The 21,139-nt window shown below is 41.4% G+C and overlaps 1 protein-coding gene across 2 annotated transcripts in view; it reads right to left on the reverse strand.

Moving 5' to 3' along the window:
- Nucleotides 1-14,826, reverse strand: part of cin (Molybdenum cofactor synthesis protein cinnamon) — a 70,896-nt gene extending 56,070 nt beyond the window's left edge. Inside the window, exon 1 of one of the 2 annotated variants that reach the window (XM_053787103.2) lies at nt 14,685-14,826. The gene's annotated coding sequence lies outside the window, so the exon portion shown is untranslated. Of the gene's footprint in view, nt 1-14,572 lie in introns of both variants that reach the window. The other variant, XM_053787112.2, reaches the window with a different exon arrangement.
- Between the last annotated feature and the right edge of the window lie 6,313 nt (nt 14,827-21,139).

Raw genomic sequence — 21,139 nt, forward strand, 5'->3', positions numbered from 1 at the left:
CGCTGCTTAACCTAAGAGCATTGCAGACATAGATTATCTGCCTAAAATCTGAGCACATAGAGTACATATAACATTTGTGGAAGCTGTACCATTGTGTCCTGCTTCAAACCTCAGTCAATTTTAAACTCAGTGCTTTGCATATTCTCTCCTAATATAGGAAGTGAATGTTTTCCTGATATTGCATCTGCCACCAAAATTAACACAGATATTATGACTTGGATAGGAACAATTGCCAATAAAACTGTGAAGGCATTTAAAATGAAATGTATAATCATTTACTACCAATGTCTATGTCATGGCACACTGGGAATCTTGCCATCACACTTCCATAGAAAAAGAAGATACCTGGGCCACAGACTTTCATTTTATCTTTTAAAATAAATATATTTGCCTCTGAGGTGCTTGCCCAGTATGTTTACCTGGAGTTTACCTGGAGAGAGTTCCGGGGGTCAACGCCCCCGCGGCCCGGTCTGTGACCAGGCCTCCTGGTGGATCAGAGCCTGATCAACCAGGCTGTTGCTGCTGGCTGCACGCAAACCAACGTACGAGCCACAGCCCGGCTGATCAGGAACTGACTTTAGGTGCTTGTCCAGTGCCAGCTTGAAGACTGCCAGGGGTCTGTTGGTAATCCCCCTTATGTGTGCTGGGAGGCAGTTGAACAGTCTCGGGCCCCTGACACTTATTGTATGGTCTCTTAACGTGCTAGCGACACCCCTGCTTTTCATTGGGGGGATGGTGCATCGTCTGCCAAGTCTTTTGCTTTCGTAGTGAGTGATTTTCGTGTGCAAGTTCGGTACTAGTCCCTCTAGGATTTTCCAGGTGTATATAATCATGTATCTCTCCCTCCTGCGTTCCAGGGAATACAGGTTTAGGAACCTCAAGCGCTCCCAGTAATTGAGGTGTTTTATCTCCGTTATGCGCGCCGTGAAAGTTCTCTGTACATTTTCTAGGTCGGCAATTTCACCTGCCTTGAAAGGTGCTGTTAGTGTGCAGCAATATTCCAGCCTAGATAGAACAAGTGACCTGAAGAGTGTCATCATGGGCTTGGCCTCCCTAGTTTTGAAGGTTCTCATTATCCATCCTGTCATTTTTCTAGCAGATGCGATTGATACAATGTTATGGTCCTTGAAGGTGAGATCCTCCGACATAATCACTCCCAGGTCTTTGACGTTGGTGTTTCGCTCTATTTTGCGGCCAGAATTTGTTTTGTACTTTGATGAAGATTTAATTTCCTCATGTTTACCATATCTGAGTAATTGAAATTTCTCATCGTTGAACTTCATATTGTTTTCTGCAGCCCACTGAAAGATTTGGTTGATGTCCGCCTGGAGCCTTGCAGTGTCTGCAATGGAAGCCACTGTCATGCAGATTCGGGTGTCATCTGCAAAGGAAGACACGGTGCTGTGGCTGACATCCTTGTCTATGTCGGATATGAGGACGAGGAACAAGATGGGAGCGAGTACTGTGCCTTGTGGAACAGAGCTTTTCACCGTAGCTGCCTCGGACTTTACTCTGTTGACGACTACTCTCTGTGTTCTGTTAGTGAGGAAATTATAGATCCATCGACCGACTTTTCCTGTTATTCCTTTAGCACGCATTTTGTGCGCTATTACGCCATGGTCACACTTGTCGAAGGCTTTTGCAAAGTCTGTATATATTACATCTGCATTCTTTTTCTCTTCTAGTGCATTTAGGACCTTGTCGTAGTGATCCAATAGTTGAGACAGACAGGAGCGACCTGTTCTAAACCCATGTTGCCCTGGGTTGTGTAACTGATGGGTTTCTAGATGGGTGGTGATCTTGCTTCTTAGGACCCTTTCAAAGATTTTTATGATATGGGATGTTAGTGCTATTGGTCTGTAGTTCTTTGCTGTTGCTTTACTGCCCCCTTTGTGGAGTGGGGCTATGTCTGTTGTTTTTAGTAACTGTGGGACGACCCCCGTGTCCATGCTCCCTCTCCATAGGATGGAAAAGGCTCGTGATAGGGGCTTCTTGCAGTTCTTGATGAACACAGAGTTCCATGAGTCTGGCCCTGGGGCAGAGTGCATGGGCATGTCATTTATCGCCTGTTCGAAGTCATTTGGCGTCAGGATAACATCGGATAGGCTTGTGTTAATCAAATTTTGTGGCTCTCTCATAAAAAATTCATTTTGATCTTTGACTCTCAGTCTGGTTAGCGGCTTGCTAAAAACTGAGTCATATTGGGACTTGAGTAGCTCACTCATTTCTTTGCTGTCATCTGTGTAGGACCCATCTTGTTTAAGTAGGGGCCCAATACTGGACGTTGTTCTCGATTTTGATTTGGCATAGGAGAAGAAATACTTTGGGTTTTTTTCGATTTCATTTATGGCTTTTAGTTCTTCCCGCGATTCCTGACTCCTAAAGGATTCTTTTAGCTTAAGTTCGATGCTTGCTATTTCTCTGACCAGTGTCTCCCTATGCATTTCAGATATATTGACCTCTTTTAGCCGCTCTGTTATTCTTTTCCGTCGCCTGTAAAGGGAGCGCCTGTCTCTTTCTATTTTACATCTACTCCTCCTTTTTCTTAGAGGAATAAGCCTTGTGCATACATCGAGTGCCACCGAGTTAATCTGTTCTAGGCATAAGTTGGGGTCTGTGTTGCTTAGTATATCTTCCCAGCTTATATCGGTTAGGACTTGGTTTACTTGGTCCCACTTTATGTTTTTGTTATTGAAGTTGAATTTGGTGAATGCTCCCTCGTGACTAGTCTCATTATGTCGGTCTGGGGCTCCACTCATACATGTCTGAACCTCAATTATGTTGTGATCTGAGTATATTGTTTTTGATATGGTGACATTTCTTATCAGATCATCAATGTTAGTGAAGATGAGGTCTAGTGTATTCTCCAGTCTAGTAGGCTCTATTATTTGCTGGTTTAAATTGAATTTTGTGCAGAGATTTAAAAGCTCGTGCGAGTGTGAGTTTTCATCAGAGCTGCCTCCTGGTGTTATTACTGCAACAATATTATTTGCTATATTCCTCCATTTTAGGTGCCTTAAGTTGAAATTCCCCAGGAGCAAGATGTTGGGTGCAGGAGCTGGAAGATTTTCCAGACAGTGGTCAATTTTTAACAGCTGTTCCTGGAACTGCTGGTGTGTGTAATACATGATACACTTTTTATACAGAAATGGGCGACACTTGAGGCCATGTTGAAAGCCCATGGTTATGCTGAACATTTCGGGTAAGCTGAAGCCTAACTTAAAATTAAAATTCTTTATTTCTCTGTTGATATTACAATGTGAGGCTTACATAATACTTACTACAAAGAAGGCCACTAGTATGCCTAGGTATTCCTAGGCAGTTCGGGTAGACTAATACTAGTTCTTACTCTATACAGACACAGGATATGGATCATACTGGTAATAAGGTTAGGTAATTGTAGTGATTAACTAGATTTACAAAATTGAGGTAGTTCAAAATGTTTAAGAACTTAACAATTAGTTTATCTATTAATGGAAATGGTGTCATTTTGGCATGATAGTGTCTACATTGAAGTGTCTTAGGAAAACATATGACTAGCTTAAGAATTATGAAGCAATAGCTTTATTCAAAATTTTATGTTTACAGTCATGTGTAGATTAGGGGAAGTCACAGATATTAATAAGTGTATTTTGTTTTGGATATGTGCAAGATAAGGAAGGGCTCCTATATTGGAGTGTCATAAGAACATAAGAAAGGAGGAACACTGCAATAGGCCTGTTGGCCCATACTGGGCAGGTCCTTCACAAATCCAACCCACTAACAGAATAAATGCTACCCAAGCAATAAGCTTTGATAATTCTATTTACTTATGTGCAAGTCCCATTCAAATCCAACCCCTCTTATTTATGTATTTATCCAACCTAAATTTGAAAGTATCCAAGGTTTCAGCTTCGATCACCCTACTACACAGACCATTCCCCTCATCAACTACCCTATTACCAAACCAGTACTTTCCTATATCCTTCTGAAATCTAAACTTGTCTAACTTGAATCCATTAGTGCAGGTTCTCTCTTGGAGAGATATCCTCAAAACCTTATTTATATCCCCTTTGTTAATACCCATCTTCCACTTATACACTTCGATCATGTCTCCCCTCATTCTTCGTCTTACAAGTGAATGTAGTTTAAGTGTCTTCAATCATTCTTCATACAGAAGATTTCTAATGCCATGTATTAATTTAGTCATTCAACGCTGGATGTTTTCTAGTGAATTTATATCCATTCTGTAATATGGAGACCAGAACTGAGCTGTGTAATCTAGGCGAGGCTTTACTAATGATGTATAAAGCTGTAAAATAACCGCTGGACATCTGTTGCTTACACTTCTAGATATAACTCCCAGTAATCTGTTTGCTTTTATAAATCTCAGTAATCTGCCTTAGTCAAACTTATGACTAGCTTAAGAATTATAATGCAACAGCTGTATTCAGAATTTTATGCTTACAGTCATGTGTAAATTAGGGGGAGTCACAGATATCAGTAAGTATATTTTGCTTTGAATATGTGCAAAATAAAGCAGTTTTCGTGTGGCTAGCTACCAGTGGGGTGTGTACCTTAGATAAGATGTTTTTTAACAGTGCTTTTGAAAATGGTGGTTGTGTCTGCAGTTCTAGAATTTTCAGGGAGTTTCACATTTTAGGCCCTTTTATGTATATTGAATTTTTGTATAGATTTAGCTGGACACGAGGAATGTCAAAGAGATGTTTGTGTCTGGTATTATGTCTATGGGTCCTGTCACAACTATCAAGAAAGTGTTTTAGTTCAGGGTTAATATTGGAATTTATGGTTCTGTAGATGTAGATTGCAGAATAGTAAGTGTGGATGTTCTGAACAGTGAGTAAGTTTAGGTATTTGAAAAGTGGGGGGTGTGTTGCCTAGCACTGGATTGCTTGATAATTCGTACTGCAGCTTTTGCTGGGTTATTATTGGCTTCAGGTGGGTAATTGCTGTTGATCCCCAGGGACAAATGGCATATGCGAGGTAGAGATAGATGAATGAATAGTATAGTGCGAGTAGGGCTGATTGTGGTACGAAGTAACATATCTTAGAGAGGATCCCAACAATTATGGATACTTTTTTCATTACGTGCTGGATATGGGTGCTGAATTTCAGGTTGCTGTTGAAGTGTAGGCCCAGGAATTTGCCCTCTTTATGTTTAGCAATGAGGGTGTTGTCAATCTTAATGTTTAATTATGCATCACCTGCTCTGTTACCAAACATAATATAGAAGGTTTCATCAGTGTTGAGTTTAAGTTTATTGGCTGTCATCTATATAGATATTTTTAGTAGTTCCTCGTTAGCAATGGTGTTGAGCGTGGCAAGATTTGGGTGGGAGATGACATAAGTCGTGTCGTCAGCAAAGAGAATTGGTTTCAGGTGTTGTGATACATTGGGAAGATCATTGATATAAAAGAGAAAGAGCAGGGGACCAAGGACACTTCCCTGTGGCACTCTAGTATCAAATGGTCGTGTTGAGGAGGTTGTGTCTTTAATGGTGACATACTGATACCTATTAGTAAAGTAGAATTTGAAATATGCAAGTGCATGGCCTCTTATACCATAATGGTCAAGTTTGTGGAGTAGGATGTGGAGTAGGTCAACAAAAAGTCCTAATGGATATTCTTTATTTTCCAGTGCTGTGTAAAGCAGGTCTATCATTTTTACAACTGCATCATTGTAAATGATTATAAGAAATAATTAGTTGGATTATAGTCTAGTAAGTTGATAGGTACTATCACCTTGCCAAATACCTTTCAGCGCTTCTGGGCACCATCAGTCAAGCCCACCTCAAACACTCAGGTGACCTTCTCTCCCGAATTTCCAACCTGAATGTCAAAAACAAAAGCATGGCTTCCTTCGCTGTCACAGCCCTCTTTACCAACGTTCCTACTGACGCTGCAATCAACATTCTGAGACAGAGGCTCACTGAAAACCACGACCTCCCTTTACCTCTTCTAGATTTCATCAATCTAGTGGAACTTTGTGTTAATTTCAACTTCTTCAAGTATCAGGACAACTGTTACAAACAATGCTTTGGGATGGCAATGGGCAGCCCGCTCAGTGCTGTGCTTGCCAACCTCTTCATGGAAAACCTGGAGACAGAGAAATTCGGCACCCTCATTCCCAACACCGTTACCTGGCTAAGATACGTTGATGATATATTGGTTTTCTATCCGAGACGTCTCAATATCCAGGCCCTTCTCAACAAGATCAATGCAGTTGAACCATCAATAAAGTTTACACTTGAAATCGAAAATGATGGCAAACTTCCTTTCCTCGACGTTCTACTGTGCAGATCTCCCGACAGTGACAAACTTCTCTTCAAAGTGTATAGAAAACCTACCAACAAGGACGATCTTATACACTTTTATTCACACCAAGACACCCACACTAAGAGAGGAGTCCTCATTGGCTTCTTCTTGAGAGCTCTTCGCATCTCCAGCCCTTGTTTTCTAGAAGAAGAATGCACTTACATAACACAAGCCTTTACATGTCTTCAGTTCCCATCTTTCTTCATCCGAGATTGCAGACTCAAGGCACAAGCTATCCTCAACAAACCGCCCATGGAACAGCCCCCTAAACAGTTCATAGTACTCCCATGTGGCGATGTTGCCACGAATACTCGCCGGGCACTTGCTATGAGTAACATCAACGTTTCCACCATAAACACATCTATCAAAGACCTCACTACAAAACGCAGCCCCACACCTCTAACTTCTAAAGCAGGCGTCTACACTATCCCCTGTGGGTTCTGTCCCAAGAAATATGTAGGCGAGACAGGCAGAGATCTTGCAGTCCGCCTGAATGAGCATCGAAATGCCTCTAACAGAGACGATGTAAGGTACGCCTGTGTCCTCCACAGAGACTCCACGGGGCATTTGATGAACTGGAACGAGGCACAACTCGTTCTCACCGAACCAGACCTCAGATGCCGACGGTGCCTAGAAGCCTCACTAATCGCCGTCACCAACACTATAGAACGCAACACTGGAAACTACAAAATTTCAAAAACATTGGCATACATGATACTTAAGCAGCACCAACCCAACAACACAGGAGTCACATGATTTCATCGTCTACCCGTCCTCATCATAGGTAGAGGTTGTTTTGATAAGGACCTGCCTCGCATGGGCCAGTAGGCCTTCTACAGTGTTCCTCCATTCTTATGTTCTTATGACATTCCTCAGGTCACGTGCGTCACATCTCACTCTCCGCCTATATATATAATGTCTTTCTACCTCCGTATGTTAGAAGTGATCAAGGTCTCAGGACCGAAACGTTTTCTAATAAATATGATATAGTGTTTGCTTACGTGTCTTTCTAAACCAACTTGTCGGTATTTATTACCAAGGTTTATACCACACATTAGATGATATTAGCTGACATTATAGGTGGTTCTATTTTATAAAATAGATGACATTCAATTCGGGAACTCAAGTTCAATTCTGTACAAGAACTCGAAAAATTAATTTGTAAAGTTAAGGACTGATATTTTGGTGGACAGTTTTCCTACTTGCAACTGGCATTTACTGGCAAAGCGAAAAAGAATCTTTCCTCCATAAGCCATGCATGTCATAAGAGGAAACTAAAATGCCAGGAACAATGGGCTAGTAACCCCCTTTTCCTGTGTAAATTACTAAAAATAAGAAGAAAATTATTATAAAGCTGGGATGTTTGAATGTGTGTGGGTGTAGTGCAGATAAGGAGGATGACTGCCAATGTTATGAATGGAAATAAATTGGATGTCCTAACTCTTAATCTAAGGAAGGGGTAGCAATAATGTTGAAGGAACAGTCATGGAAGGAGAAGAGGGAATATAAATGTATAAATTCAAGGATTATGTGAATTAAAATAAGGGTCAGGTCTGAAAAGTGTGTATGAACCTGGAGAAGAGAGGAGTGCAGAGGAGAGATAGAGAGGCAGAGATAGATAGATAGATAGATAGAGATTTTGGGAGATGTTAGGCGAGTGTTTAGGAAGTTTTGAGCCAAAAAAGTGACCAAGTAATTGCGGCAGGTTCCCTGCCACAATTACTTTCTCAATTGGTTCCCTGCCACAATTGTGGCAGGTGTAGTTTACATATTATAAAATACTAATTACAGAGAGGGGTGCTATCACACCTAGCATGACTAGGCATTTTTGGCATTTGGGGTGCCAGGGGTAAATGATATTGGGGGGACCTTTGACTGAACTTTGTAAAGAAAGATCTGACAATAGGCAATACACATTTTAAAGGTAGTAGGCTGGTAGACAGCAACCACCCAGGGAGGTACTACCGTCCTGCAAAGCGAGTGTAAAACGAAAGCCTGTAATTGTTTTACATGATGGTAGGATTGCTGGTGTCTTTTGTCTGTCTCATAAATATGCAAGATTACAGGCATGTCTTGCTACTTCTACTTACACTTAGGTCACACTACACATACATGTACACGTTTATTTATACACACTCATCTGAGTTTTCTTTGATTTTGTCTTAATAGTTCTTGGTCTTATTACTTTTCCTTTTATATCCATGGGGAAGTGGAATAAGAATCTTACCTCCGTAAGCCATGCGTGTTGTAAAAGTCAACTAAAATGCCGGGAACAATGGGCTAGTAACCCCTTTACAGATTACTAAAAAGAATAAGAAGAAAATTGTCAAAGTGGGAAGTCTAAATGTGCGTGGATATTGTGCAAATGATAAGAAAGAGATGACTGTGGATGTTATGAATGAGAAGAAACTGGATGTCCTGGCTTTAAGTGAAACAAAGCTGAAGGGGGTGGGAGAGTTTCAATGGAGAGGAATAAATGGGATTAGGTCAGGGGTTTCAAATAGAGTTAGAGCTAAAGAAGGAGTAGCAATAATGTTGAAGGATAAGCTATGGCAGGAAAAGAGGGACTACAAATGTATAAATTCAAGGATTATGTGGAGTAAAATAAAGATTGGATGTGAAAAGTGGGTTATAGTAAGTGTGTATGCACCTGGAGAAGAGAGAAGTGTAGAGGAGAGAGAGAGATTCTGGGAAATGTTGAGTGAATGCGTGGGGAGTTTTGAATGAAGTGTGAGTAATGGTGGTTGGGGATTTCAATGCTAAAGTGGGTAAAAATGTTATGGAGGGAGTAGTAGGTAAATTTGGGGTGCCAGGGGTAAATGTAAATGGGGAGCCTTTAATTGAGCTATGTGTAGAAAGAAATTTGGTAATAAGTAATACATATTTTATGAAAAAGAGGATAAATAAATATACAAGGTATGATGTAGCACGTAATGAAAGTAGTTTGTTAAATTATGTATTGGTTGATGGGTAGGCTCCAGGATGTACATGTTTATAGAGGGGCAACTGATATATCGGATCATTATTTAGTTGTAGTTACAGTTAGAGTAAGAGGTAGATGGGAAAAGAAGAAGGTGGCAACAACAAGTAAGAGGGAGGTGAAAGTGTATAAACTAAGGGAGGAGGAAGTTCGGGTGAGATACAAGCGACTATTGGCAGAAAGGTGGGCTAGTGCAAAGATGAGTAGTGGGGGGTTGAAGAGGGTTGGAATAGTTTTAAAAATGCAGTATTAGAATGTGGGGCAGAAGTTTGTGGTTATAGGAGGGTGGGGGCAGGAGGAAAGAGGAGTGACTGGTGGAATGATGAAGTAAAGGGTGTGATAAAAAAGAAAAAGGTAGCTTATGAGAGGTTTTTACAAAGCAGAAGTGTTATAAGAAGAGCAGAGTACATGGAGAGTAAAAGAAAGGTGAAGAGAGTGGTGAGAGAGTGCAAAAGGAGAGCAGATGATAGAGTGGGAGAGGTACTGTCAAGAAATTTTAATGAAAATAAGAAAAAATTTTGGAGTGAGTTAAACAAGTTAAGAAAGCCTAGGGAAAGTATGGATTTGTCAGTTAAAAACAGAGTAGGGGAATTAGTAGATGGGGAAAGGGAGGTATTAGGTAGATGGCGAGAATATTTTGAGGAACTTTTAAATGTTGAGGAAGAAAGGGAGGCGGTAATTTCATGCACTGGCCAGGGAGGTATACCATCTTTTAGGAGTGAAGAAGAGCAGAATGTAAGTGTGGTGGAGGTATGTGAGGCATTACGTAGAATGAAAGGGGGTAAAGCAGCTGGAACTGATGGGATCATGACAGAAATGTTAAAAGCAGGGGGGGGGGATATAGTGTTGGAGTGGTTGGTACTTTTGTTTAATAAATGTATGAAAGAGGGGAAGGTACCTAGGGATTGGCGGAGAGCATGTATAGTCCCTTTATATAAAGGGAAAGGGGACAAAAGAGATTGTAAAAATTATAGAGGAATAAGTTTATTGAGTATACCAGGAAAAGTATACGGTAGGGTTATAATTGAAAGAATTAGAGGTAAGACAGAATGTAGGATTGCGGATGAGCAGGGAGGCTTCAGAGTGGGTAGGGGATGTGTAGATCAAGTGTTTACATTGAAGCATATATGTGAATAGTATTTAGATAAAGGTAGGGAAGTTTTTATTGCATTTATGGATTTAGAAAAGGCATATGATAGAGTGGATAGAGGAGCAATGTGGCAGATGTTGCAAGTATATGGAATAGGTGGTAAGTTAATAAATGCTGTAAAGAGTTTTTATGAGGATAGTGAGGCTCAGGTTAGGGTGTGTAGAAGAGAGGGAGAATACTTCCCGGTAAAAGTAGGTCTTAGACAGGGATGTGTAATGTCACCATGGTTGTTTAATATATTTATAGATGGGGTTGTAAAAGAAGTAAATGCTAGGATGTTCGGGAGAGGGGTGGGGTTAAATTATGGGGAATCAAATTCAAAATGGGAATTGACACAGTTACTTTTTGCTGATGATACTGTGCTTATGGGAGATTCTAAAGAAAAATTGCAAAGGTTAGTGGATGAGTTTGAGAATGTGTGTAAAGGTAGAAAGTTGAAAGTGAACATAGAAAAGAGTAAGGTGATGAGGGTATCAAATGATTTAGATAAAGAAAAATTGGATATCAAATTGGGGAGGAGGAGTATGGAAGAAGTGAATGTTTTCAGATACTTGGGAGTTGACGTGTCGGCGGATGGATTTATGAAGGATGAGGTTAATCATAGAATTGATGAGGGAAAAAAGGCGAGTGGTGGGTTGAGGTATACGTGGAGTCAAAAAACGTTATCTATGGAGGCAAAGAAGGGAATGTATGAAAGTATAGTAGTACCAACACTCTTATATGGATGTGAAGCTTGGGTGGTAAATGCAGCAGCGAGGAGACGGTTGGAGGCAGTGGAGATGTCCTGTCTAAGGGCAATGTGTGGTGTAAATATTATGCAGAAAATTCGGAGTGTGGAAATTAGGAGGTGTGGAGTTAATAAAAGCATTAGTCAGAGGGCAGAAGAGGGGTTGTTGAGGTGGTTTGGTCATTTAGAGAGAATGGATCAAAGTAGAATGACATGGAAAGCATATAAATCTATAGGGGAAGGAAGGAGGGGCAGGGGTCGTCCTCGAAAGGGTTGGAAAGAGGGGGTAAAGGAGGTTTTGTGGGCGAGGGGCTTGGACTTCCAGCAAGCGTGCATGAGCGTGTTAGATAGGAGTGAATAGAGACGAATGATACTTGGGACCTGACGATCTGTTGTAGTGTGAGCAGGGTAATATTTAGTGAAGGGATTCAGGGAAACCGGTTATTTTCATATAGTCGGACTTGAGTCCTGGAAATGGGAAGTACAATGCCTGCACTTTAAAGAAGGGGTTTGGGATACTGGCAGTTTGGAGGGATATGTTGTGTATCTTTATACGTATATGCTTCTAAACTGTTGTATTCTGAGCACCTCTGCAAAAACAGTGATAATGTGTCAGTGTGGTGAAAGTGTTGAATGATGAAAGTATTTTCTTTTTGGGGATTTTCTTTATTTTTTGGGTCACCCTGCCTCGGTGGGAGACGGCCCACTTGAAAAAAAAAAAAAAAAAAAATTTAAGAAAAAAAAAAGGATAAGTATACAAGATATGATATAGGGAATAATGTCTGTAGTTTGCTGGACTATGTAATGGTAGATAAAAGAGTGATGAGTAGACTTCAGGAAGTGCATGCTTATAGATGGGCCACAGACATACGAGATCATTTTTTTAGTTGTAGCTACAGTGGGAGTAAAATGTTGAGGGGATACAAGGAAAATGGCATAATCAAGTTAGAGAGAGGTGGCTTATAAACTACAGGAGGAGGAAGTTAGAGTACGATATAAACAGCTACTGGAAGAAAGATGGATTAGTGAGAGTACTGGCAATGAGGCTGAAAAGGTATGGGAGAGATTTAAGAAAGCAGTGCTAGAATGTTCAGCAGAAGTGTGTGGCTACAGGAAAGTGGGTGCAGGAGGGAAGAAGAGTAACTGGTGGAATGATGAGGTAAAGAGTAGTAAGAGTTAGCATATGAAAGATTTTTACAAAGTACAGGTAATGTAAGGAAGGAGGAGTATATGGAGAGAAAAAGAGGGGTTAAGAGAGATAAGATATGATAAGATTTCGTTCGGATTTTTAACCCCGAAGGGTTAGCTACCCAGGATAACCCAAGAAAGGCAGTGTAAGAAAACGCAGTGAAATGTTTCTACCCTGCCTGAAATCAAACCCGGGCCCTCCGTGTGTGAAGCAAGAGCTTTGCCAGTCAGGCCACAGGGCCACCAAGTGGTGAAGGAATGTAGTAAAGCAAATGAGAGTGTGGGTGAGATAAGATTTCATTTGGATTTTTAACCCTGAAGGGTTAGCCACCCAGGATAACCCAAGAAAGTCAGCGAGTCATCGAGGACTGTCTGTCTTATTTCCATTGGGGTCCTTAATCTTGTCTTGCAGAATGCGACCCACACCAGTCGACTAACACTCAGGTGCCTACTTGCTGCTAGGTGAACAGGACAACAGGTGTAAGGAAACAAAGCAAAATATTTTAACCGACCAGGAATTGAACCTGGGCCCTCTATGAGTGAAGGTAGAGCCACGGGGTCACCCGTGAGGCGAGCGAGATTAATAAGTTGAGAAAGCCTAGGCAATGAGTGGATTTAACAGTTAAAAATAGGAGAGAGTTATTAGGTGGAGAGTTGGAGGTATCGGGGAGATGGAGGGAATATTTTGAAAAACTGTTAAATGTTGAAGAAAGAGAAGCTGTGACTACATGCACTGGGCAGAACATACATACACATATAATTTTATATATATATATATATATATATATATATATATATATATATTGGAAATACTGCCAAAGTGAAGATAGAATTAAAAAAAATAAACTGGCCAGTTTCTGCTTATAAGTGCCAAATCGCCCTGGTTGTGAGGGCTTAGTGGACCAGCAGAACACTAGCACCAATAGCTTAGCCGACCAGGTAGTCAAGAGGGAAGTTTGACCTCAGGCCAGGCCGAGGGTGTGAAAGAGCCCTTAAAAACCAGTCACAGGTAAAAATGAAGACTTCCCACTACAGATTAAGAAAAACGAGGTCAACATGCACTTTGCTCCAGGGACTAACTCCATCAACAATACACACTCTTCACAATAAATTCTTATCCATAACACAGGAAACATATTTATCTGTTGCAGAAATTGTTATTTATCAAGATATTTGCTATAATAAGATAAATAATGACTTGATGAGCCAGTGAGCTGGTGAGCTGGCACTGGACAAGCACCTAAAGTCAGTTCCTGATCAGCCGGGCTGTGGCTCGTACGTTGGTTTGCGTGCAGCCAGCAGCAACAGCCTGGTTGATCAGGCGCTGATCCACCAGGAGGCCTGGTCACAGACCGGGCCGCGGGGGCGTTGACCCCCGAAACTCTCTCCAGGTCTCCAGGTCTCCTTAAGTGACTGTGTCACTGGCTTAATTTCTGAAGTAATATTACAAGTTTTCCATTTTACCAGCAATGTGAACATCATTATTTATTAAGAGGTAAGTTAGGCTTAATAATGGTAAGGTAAAGGTAAGGATGAAGGTAAGGATGAAGGTAAGGATGAAGGTAAGGATGAAGGTAAGGATGAAGGTAAGGATGAAGGTAAGGATGAAGGTAAGGATAAAGGTAAGGATAAAGGTAAGGATAAAGGTAAGGATAAAGGTAAGGGTAAAAGTAAAGATAAAAGAAAGGATGAAAATAAGGATGAAAATAAGGGTAAAGGTAAGGGTAAAGGTAAGGGTAAAGGTAAGGGTAAAGGCAAGGGTAAAGGTAAGGGTAAAGGTAAGGGTAAAGGTAAGGGTAAAGGTAAGGGTAAAGGTAAGGGTAAAGGTAAGGGTAAAGGTAAGGGTAAAGGTAAGGGTAAAGGTAAGGGTAAAGGTAAGGGTAAAGGTAAGGTTAGGTTTAGTTATAATAATATTGTGGGTTAACTTAGGCCACAATGGTTTTTCTTATATTTCCACATATAAAGATTATCTCAAATACACATGCACATTAATAAAGGATTATTTAGCTGGAGAAATCATTCAATGACACACGGGAATAATGTACAGATTTCACCCCCTTCCTCCCCAAAAAAAAAAAAAATAAACAAGGAATTAGCCACTGTGCACACACTGACACTCATAGTTTGTACCTATGCAATATACCAATATATTCTTAGGTCATTTATAACTGAATGCATCTGTCATAACTTAAAAAAGAAAGTGCGTAATTAACCAGTATTGAAAGATGTGTGTAGATGGAGTTCGCCTGAAGTTGCTTCTGCTACGAGTGGTGTTAGTGGTGGGGTTCACCTCACTACTGCTGCTTGTCAACACCTTCACCATACCTGCACTGCTTCTTAAGTTGACTGTGTAACCAGTGTAGACTTGTTATAATACGTGGTTGGTATCTTGTACTAAATCACATGATTGTAAGTGGTGGTGGTGGTTCAGGGCCACTCAAACTTACCACCACTTGTTTAACACTTTCTTCAACTTTATCTTCTTTGCTTGTTGTTGTTGTGCCACTCAACCTTGATGCTCGTGAGGGGATCTTGATCTAGGGAATTGGAGCTGTGCTCCGGCTTCCTGAATTAAGCCTGAATACCCTCCATCCCCCCATGCGCTGTATAATCCTACGGGTTTAGCGCTCCCCCATGATAATAATAATACTAATACTAATAATAATAATAATAATAATAATGATTTTGTTGTTTGTCCTTCTTCTTCTATGACACACTAACTTTCTTGGGTTATCCTGGGTAGGTAACTCTGCCGAGTTAAAAATCCGAAGAAAATCTTATCTTTTGTTCTTCAGGATACATGAAATTTACTAAGAGGTATTTGCTGAGGTATTACCCAGTTCGTTTATTATTATTATTATAATCAAGGGGAAGCGCTAAACCCGGAGGATTATACAGCGCCTGGGGGGGGGGGATGTGGAAGGCATTCAGGCTTAATTCGGGGAACTGGAGCACAGATCCAATTCCCTAAATCAAGAGCCCCTCACCAACATCAAGGAACCTTCCTTGAGGGGCCAGTTCGTTTAACATCTTTATTATACATTAACAAATCCATTGAATCCTCCACCTCCCTACAGTTTTCAAAATAGCAAATGTCACCCCGATCCATAAAGGAGATCAGAGTTGAATAACTATAGGCCAATATCCAACTTACACCCTCTCTCAAAAATCTTCGAAAATTTAATTCATAAACGAATCTACTCCTACCTCATCTCCCAAAACATACTCAACCCCTGCCAATTTGGATTCAGGCCTAATCAAAATACTAATGATGCAAGATCACCACCCATCTAGAAACCCATCAGTTACACAACCCAGGGCAATATGGGTTTAGAACAGGTCGCTCCTGTCTGTCTCAACTATTGGATCACTACGACAAGGTCCTAAATGCACTAGAAGACAAAAAGAATGCAGATGTAATATATACAGACTTTGCAAAAGCCTTCGACAAGTGTGACCATGGCGTAATAGCGCACAAAATGCGTGCTAAAGGAATAACAGGAAAAGTCGGTCGATGCTTCCCCCTTGATTATAATAATAATAATAATAATATAATTTCCTCACTAACAGAACACAGAGAGTAGTAGTCAACAGAGTAAAGTCCGAGGCAGCTACGGTGAAAAGCTCTGTTCCACAAGGCACAGTACTCGCTCCCATCCACTATATTATGTTTGGTAGCAGAGCAGGAGATGCTCAAATTAACACTCTAATTACCAGAAATAATGGGGGCAAATTCCTAGGCTTATACCTTGACAACAACCTGAATTTCAGCACCCATATCCAGCATATAACCAAAAAAAGTATCCAAAACGGTTGGGATCCTCTCCAAGATACGATACTACGTGCCGCAAAATGCCCTTCTCACACTATACCACTCACTTATTTATCCATACCTCACCTATGCTATTTGTGCTTGGGGATCAACTGCAGCAACACACCTAAAGCCAATAATAACCCAACAAAAAGCTGCAGTAAGAATAATCACTAAATCCCATCCTTGGCAACACACCCCCCCACTCTTCATAGACCTAAACTTACTCCCAGTTCAGTACATCCACACTTACTACTGTGCAATCTACATCTACAGGGCCTTAAACTCTAATATCAACCTTGACCTAAAATGCTTTCTTGATAGTTGTGACAGAACCCACAGGCATAACACCAGACACAAACATCTCTACGACATTCCCCGTGTCCGACTAAACCTTCACAAAAATTCAATGTATGTCAAAGGCCCTAAAATCTGGAATACCCTACCTGAGAACTCTAGAACTGCAGACACATTCATCACCTTCAAAACTACCATTAGAAAACATCTTATCTCCCTGATACACCCCGTCAACTAACTACACGAATACCACCTGGTGGTTCACACTTACACTCACTCACTCATTTGACCATAAACAGAAATATTAATCTCAATCTTAAAATAATGAATCCTGTGATACTCCAATACTGAAACTATGTACTGTGCCAAAACAAAAGCATTCACATTGCTAAACTCACAAACTAGTATTTAGTCACTTAGCCATAATACCAACTTACCTCATAATTTGTAATATTTTACAATTAAGAATAAAACTAAGTCTGCGCGAATAAGCGTTCTAGTGGTACACTCTGTAATCACAATTTTACTACATGTAAACCACACAATAACCAAATTTCTGTTAACTCAGCATTGTAATCCTTATAGAGAATAAACTTTGAATTTGAATTTGAATTTGAATTTGAATCTTGTTCCTCATCCTCATATCCGACATAGACAAGGATGTCAGCCACAGCACCGTGTCTTCCTTTGCAGATGACACCCGAATCTGCATGACAGTGTCCTCCATTGCAGACACTGCAAGGCTCCAGGCGGACATCAACCAAATCTTTCAGTGGGCTGCAGAAAACAATATGAAGTTCAACGATGAGAAATTTCAATTACTCAGATATGGTAAACACGAGGAAATTAAATCTTCATGAGAGTACAAAACAAATTCTGGCCACAAAATAGAGCGAAACACCAACGTCAAAGACCTGGGAGTGATCATGTCGGAGGATCTCACCTTCAAGGACCATAACATTGTATCAATTGCATCTGCTAGAAAAATGACAGGATGGATAATGAGAACCTTCAAAACTAGGGAGGCCAAGCCCATGATGACACTCTTCAGGTCACTTGTTCTATCTAGGCTGGAATATTGCTACACACTAACAGCACCTTTCAAGGCAGGTGAAATTGCTGACCTAGAAAATGTACAGAGAACCTTCACGGCGCGCATAACGGAGATAAAACACCTCAATTACTGGGAGCGCTTGAGGATCCTAAACCTGTATTCCCTGGAACGCAGGCGGGAGAGATACATGATTATATACACCTGGAAAATCCTAGAGGGACTAGTACCAAACTTGCACACGAAAATCACTCACTACGGAAGCAAAAGACTTGGCAGACGATGCAACATCCCCCCAATGAAAAGCAGGGGTGTCACTAGCACGTTAAGAGACCATACAATAAGTGTCAGGGGCCCGAGACTGTTCAACTGCCTCCCAGCATACATACCTGGAGTTTACCTGGAGAGAGTTCCGGGGGTCAACGCCCCCGCGGCCCGGTCTGTGACCAGGCCTCCTGGTGGATCAGAGCCTGATCAACCAGGCTGTTGCTGCTGGCTGCACGCAAACCAACGTACGAGCCACAGCCCGGCTGATCAGGAACTGACTTTAGGTGCTTGTCCAGTGCCAGCTTGAAGACTGCCAGGGGTCTGTTGGTAATCCCCCTTATGTATGCTGGGAGGCAGTTGAACAGTCTCGGGCCCCTGACACTTATTGTATGGTCTCTTAACGTGCTAGTGACACCCCTGCTTTTTATTGGGGGGATGGTGCATCGTCTGCCAAGTCTTTTGCTTTCGTAGTGAGTGATTTTCGTGTGCAGTTCGGTACTAGTCCCTCTAGGATTTTCCAGGTGTATATAATCATGTATCTCTCCCTCCTGCGTTCCAGGGAATACAGGTTTAGGAACCTCAAGCACTTCCAGTAATTGAGGTGTTTTATCTCCGTTATGCGCGCCGCGAAAGTTCTCTGTACATTTTCTAGGTCGGCAATTTCACCTGCCTTGAAAGGTGCTGTTAGTGTGCAGCAATATTCCAGCCTAGATAGAACAAGTGACCTGAAGAGTGTCATCATGGGCTTGGCCTCCCTAGTTTTGAAGGTTCTCATTATCCATCCTGTCATTTTTCTAGCAGATGCGATTGATACAATGTTATGGTCCTTGAAGGTGAGATCCTCCGACATGATCACTCCCAGGTCTTTGACGTTGGTGTTTCGCTCTATTTTGTGGCCAGAATTTGTTTTGTACTCTGATGAAGATTTAATTTCCTCGTGTTTACCATATCTCATGATAAAGTTGATATGTTAGCCAAGAAGAGTATCGAGAAGGAGAATGTAGAATATAACTTTGGTATAACTGTGTCTAGCATTAGGAATAATATTAGGAGAGAAGTAAATAATGAAAATGATTGTTATAGGAATGCAGTTAGAAGCCTGAGTAGATCTATAACCCACTATGATAACATGAACGTAGATAAGTATGTTTATGGAGCAACTTGCAATGTGAACAGACTGACTGATGTTGTAGTGGCCAGGCTTAGGCTTGGTTACAAGTACTTCTGGCAGTTTGGGAGACACACAGATGATGATCAAACTAAATGTAAATTATGTGATCAGGCATATGGTCTTGAACACTATGTGCTTAATTGTCCACTTATTGAGGAATACAGAGACAGACAGTATAATAACCTATGTGACATGTCAAGATATCTTATTAATGAAAATAAGATACCAGATATACTAAGCAAATTTCCTAAATTTGCTTGTAACAGATAAGTGAACTATAGATATGTAGATATAAATCCATATGTATTCCTGCTAACCCTTTGGGGCCTAGTTCCTAGGCCTTTTGTGTATCCATATGCTCTCGCGCTACCGTCCACAGGATGGATATGGGGTGCACAGTAAACTAGCCACTTCGGTGGCAAAATCTAATCTAAGTAATTGAAATTTCTCATCGTTGAACTTCATATTGTTTTCTGCAGCCCACTGAAAGATTTGGTTGATGTCCACCTGGAGCCTTGCAGTGTCTGCAATGGAAGACACTGTCATGCAGATTCGGGTGTCATCTGCAAAGGAAGACACGGTGCTGTGGCTGACATCCTTGTCTATGTCGGATATGAGGATGAGGAACAAGATGGGAGCGAGTACTGTGCCTTGTGGAACAGAGCTTTTCACCGTAGCTGCCTCGGACTTTACTCTGTTGACGACTACTCTCTGTGTTCTGTTAGTGAGGAAATTATAGATCCATCGACCGACTTTTCCTGTTATTCCTTTAGCACGCATTTTGTGCGCTATTACGCCATGGTCACACTTGTCGAAGGCTTTTGCAAAGTCTGTATATATTACATCTGCATTCTTTTAGTCTTCTAGTGCATTTAGGACCTTGTCGTAGTGATCCAATAGTTGAGACAGACAGGAGCGACCTGTTCTAAACCCATGTTGCCCTGGGTTGTGTAACTGATGGGTTTCTAGATGGGTGGTGATCTTGCTTCTTAGGACCCTTTCAAAGATTTTTATGATATGGGATGTTAGTGCTATTGGTCTGTAGTTCTTTGCTGTTGCTTTACTGCCCCCTTTGTGGAGTGGGGATATGTCTGTTGTTTATAGTAACTGTGGGACGACCCCCGTGTCCATGCTCCCTCTCCATAGGATGGAAAAGGCTCGTGATAGGGGCTTCTTGCAGTTCTTGATGAACACAGAGTTCCATGAGTCTGGCCCTGGGGCAGAGTGCATGGGCATTTATCGCCTGTTCGAAGTCATGTTGGGTGCAGGAGCTTGAAGATTTTGCAGACAGTGGTCAATTTTTAACAGCTGTTCCTGGAATTGCTGGGATTTTGCATCTGGAGGCTTGTAGACTACCACAATGACTAGGTTTTGGTTCTCGACCTTTACTGCTAAAACTTCCACTACATCATTTGAGGCATTAAGCAGTTCTGTGCAAACAAGTGACTCTGCAATGTACAGGCCAACCCTTCCCCTTTTGCCTGTTCACTCTGTCACATCTGTATAGGTTGTAACCTGGGATCCATATGTCGTTGTCCAAGTGATCCTTTATGTGGGTCTCAGTTAAAGCCGCGAACATTGCCTTTGCCTCTGCAAGCAGTCCACGGATGAAAGGTATTTTGTTGTTTGTTGCTGGCTTTAGACCCTGTATATTTGCAAAGAAGAATGTCATCGGACTGGTGGTATTGTTGGTACTGGGGATGATTTTTTTCCGGCATTAGTATCTGTATCTGTTGGTTTGGAGTGGAGGCCATCGACTGTGGCTCCACTCCAGGAATGACTGGATTTGGTGTACGATTTCTGCCATTTCCTGCCAGTTTTTTTTCCTTCCTGGCACTAAAAAACCTCTCCCTCTTGAGTGGCTGTGTCTACCCAGGTTTTCCCATGGCCTAGATGTTTTGTATCTTTTTGTCCCCTTTAGATGGTGTGCCTGGCAATTTAAGTTATAGCACAGTCTTTCCTGTACTGAAGAGGTACACATTTCAGGGTGAAAAAGCTTACAGGAAGGGAGTTTGCATTTTCCTGTTGTCATATGGGCACGGCATTTTCTAGGGTGGTCATAGTTGCACGTCCCGTTTACCTTTCTCCAGGTAAACTCCAGGTAAACTCCCGTCTGTTTTTCCAGATTTCCCATGCCTGCAGATACCAAGTGCATAGTATGTGCACAGGCTTGGTTTCCGTTT

Source organism: Cherax quadricarinatus, chromosome 14, assembly GCF_038502225.1.
Source record: "Cherax quadricarinatus isolate ZL_2023a chromosome 14, ASM3850222v1, whole genome shotgun sequence".
NCBI classification, from domain to species: domain Eukaryota; kingdom Metazoa; phylum Arthropoda; class Malacostraca; order Decapoda; family Parastacidae; genus Cherax; species Cherax quadricarinatus.